The sequence below is a fragment of the Vicia villosa genome, linkage group LG3 (genome assembly GCF_029867415.1).
Source record: "Vicia villosa cultivar HV-30 ecotype Madison, WI linkage group LG3, Vvil1.0, whole genome shotgun sequence".
Lineage (NCBI taxonomy): Eukaryota > Viridiplantae > Streptophyta > Magnoliopsida > Fabales > Fabaceae > Vicia > Vicia villosa.
In genome coordinates, this window is record NC_081182.1 from 121,652,909 (window position 1) to 121,656,376 (window position 3,468).

Below are 3,468 nucleotides of genomic sequence, written 5' to 3' on the forward strand. Positions count from 1 at the left end.
ACGATGTAAGGGTGTCTGTCTACGACGACACATTTATGTGGATGAAAGAGTTTCAACTTGAAGGGGAAGATAGTGGATGGACTCACACTTGAGGGGGAGATTATTGAGAAACAAGTGTAACTTGTGTTGAGAATTAAGTGTGAGTTCTAAGTCTCATATTATTTAGAAAAGTGGAGGTTGAACACTTTAAATATGAGAGATCCATACACCGACCACCTTACAGTTTTGAGTGAATATGTGTTCTCTCTCACTTATTTGGGTGAGTCTTTGACCTTTAAAAGAGTGTTTGACGTAATGTGTGTTTCTCCCTCAATGATGACCCATTAGTGAGAAGGTTAAGTTTTGAGATTTTGAAATTGGAATGTTTTGTCAGGTGGGATTTGTGCACTTCAAGGATAAAGAAGAGTTTTTTAAATTTGAGTTTGTCATCTTTTAATTTTGATTTCAATGAATTTGTCAAGAGCTTGATGAGAAAGTTTGTTCACCACTTAAAAGAGATTATTTAATGGGATTAAATAACTTTTCACGCATTCATTTAATTAAATTAGATTAAAATGACATTTTTGTACATTAATTACAATAATATCTCTACAGCTATCTGTATTGGATAATTTAATTGGATTTAAGTCTAAAAAAGTTTTATCACCTGCATAACTATTAATCTCTTATTTAATTTATTATTTATAATTTAAAACCAAAAACTTTTTACTGAGTTTTAAAAGATTTTGAATCATCTTTAGAACTTCATACTTGAACAATAAAATGCTTCTAAAAATATAAATTCAGACTTGAAAAATATGCTTTTAAGAATATAAAATTGGAAGCTAAATTTAGAACATACAATATAAAGAAACTCTCTTTTTTTTTTCCCTCTAGAGAAAAATTATTTAGAAAAGTATAAAGGGTATTTCAATCCCTTATAAAAAGCAGAAATCAATCTTAAGGTGAAGTCTTGAGTTTTGAATTTTGAGAGTGTGTTTTTTTTAAAGTTTTAGGTTTGGGCAGTTCATATAAAACTGTGGTTTGATTTTAAATGGGACTGCCGCTAGTAAATAATGGATTTGGTCCTCTTATATTAGTCGATATTAAGATTTAAAAAAAAAAGGAAACAAGAAAAATAAAAGTAAGCATAACAAACTCATTCAAGCACACCCTCAACACATCAGCCCCTTACCAAACCATCAAACCGGAGAAGAAGAAGTAGACTTTGAATGGCTGCAATCCTGGCTACGAACAGCCTGACAACCACCAGCGATCCGCCGATTTAATTTTCAATAAAAAAAAGAAACCCATGAGCCGATCTGCCGGATCCAAAAATACAAGATCATGAGAATTTTTTATCTAAGCCAACAAATGATTGAAGACGATTACTTCTCCTTTGAACATAATTATGTTTCTAAGAAGCCATATTCGTCGGGCCGTGACTAACAAAACCAGCATTTTGAGTTTATTAACTTTTCTCTCGCCCATGATATCGATGGAGCATAAAAGTGTTAGATCATCAATTTAAAGGTCAATATGAGAGAGTATTTTTATTGAGACACTTATTTATGAGCAAAACATTTATTTATGAGCAAGACATATTGTGAGATACACATCACATATTTATTCAAGGTGTGTGAATTCTCCCACTTGTAAAATATTCAATCTTCACTTTTCTAATTAATGTAAGACTTCCCCACACTTGTTTCTCAATACTTTCAACTCACACTTGTTAACACTCATTCTCAAGTGTGAGTCTATCATTAATTCTCCCCCTCAATCAGAAATTCTTTCATTCACATCCACTGGTATTGCCGTTGACAGCATGACATGCCTCCTACGCACTACTATGTAGGGAGGACTTTCGATACAAGTGTGCTGATTCTTTACTCGAATCAACAATTCAGATCATCAATTTGCAAGTCAACATGAGGAAACATTTTATTATGACATTTCTTTATAAGCAACAAGTTGTGAGAGACACAAAGATGTTGAAAAACATTATCACAAGCAATGCTATCATACAGTTGTTTTCTTCTTATAATCTATTCGAGTAAATTTTCTCAACATTTTTTTTTATAAATCAAGCAAATATATGCACATATTTTTATTTATAATTATTACACTTTGATCTTGTAAAACAAACTCATAAATCATAGAAACATGAAAAGTACTAACATCATAAGGTACTAATACATAGATTATACAAGATATACATATATAGAAGAAGCACATAATTATTTTTCAAAACATATTCATGCTCTTACACACACAAACACTTTGAAGAAACACAAAACGGTTTCGCAGGAAAGTTACACTCTTTGTTTATACAATCAGCTCTAGTGTTGCATGGCCATAGAGCTGCAATTTCAAATAAAAATAGTTCATTGTTATTGCTAATAATAATCAAATAATAAATTGAAAATTAGTATGAATAAATAAATGACTTACGAATCGGTTTAGGTTTACCGCTATAAGCATGCTTAGTAAACAGAGAAAGAAAGATTATCAATGCAGAAACAAATTTGAGAATTTGAACCATATTTTTCTCCAATGTCTATAATAAATTTAAATTTTTTTGACCACTTTATAAATAAAAAAATCAATGATTTATTAAATATGATTAAATAGGTTTTCGCCTTCTAGGGTTACAAGAAACCAATAATAATAATAATAGAATTTTTGTTAAATGTCTCTAACGTTCATCAGTGAGTTAGGTTTATTTTAAGCTTAGTGATTCGATGTTTAATCCATAGTATATAAATAAGTATCTTATCTAGAAATCTAGATAATTGTTACTATTTTTTTATTATTATTTCTTGTTTAGCCTTCTATGATTTTGATGAATTATATTCAATAAAAGTTAGTTGTAACGCATCAAGAGGTGATAACATATTAATTTATAAAGTTAAACTATTATAGAATGAACTCTTATTTTTTTATACAAAATTAGTGGATCAAAATTTATACATATCAAACCCCTTTCAATCAAAAATAAAAAGGAAATTAGTTACATTAAAATATATTATCTTTATTGAAACTGAGTTGCTTTAAGAACTATAACTTTAATTATTTTAATCATCACAAATGATACCAAAAAAAATGAGAGTGAAGACCCATTTTAATTTTAATTTTAATTGATTTTTGTTTTTTAATTTTAATTTTAAACAATTCAGGAATAATAATATCAAAATAAGTCAAATCGGTCAAATTTTATATTTGAGTTTGTGTGTGCGTGCGTGCGTGTGTGTCCTGGTTCCCCTCATAATTTAAGAGTACTCCAATCCCCTTTCAACACGAAAGATATTTTACTATTGTTAGGACTTGTACAGACCAATACAATAACCAAGAAAAAACCTCTTGTGATAAACCAAATTAAAATGAGAAACAATCCTCTAAAACTCAACTCTTTTACTTCCTACACTCTTAGATAGCAAGGATACAAACCAACCAAGTAGAACAAGAAAACAATCATTTCTTTTCTAC

The 3,468-nt window shown here is 29.4% G+C and overlaps 1 long non-coding RNA gene across 1 annotated transcript; it reads right to left on the minus strand.

Annotated features, from left to right (window-relative positions):
- Positions 1 to 2,040: 2,040 nt before the first annotated feature.
- LOC131656605 (uncharacterized) lies at positions 2,041 to 2,566 on the minus strand. The gene is made up of 2 exons (XR_009300192.1): positions 2,434 to 2,566; positions 2,041 to 2,343 (listed from the first exon to the last, which is right to left on the minus strand). It is a non-coding gene; the product is annotated as an uncharacterized LOC131656605 (long non-coding RNA).
- Positions 2,567 to 3,468: the final 902 nt, after the last annotated feature.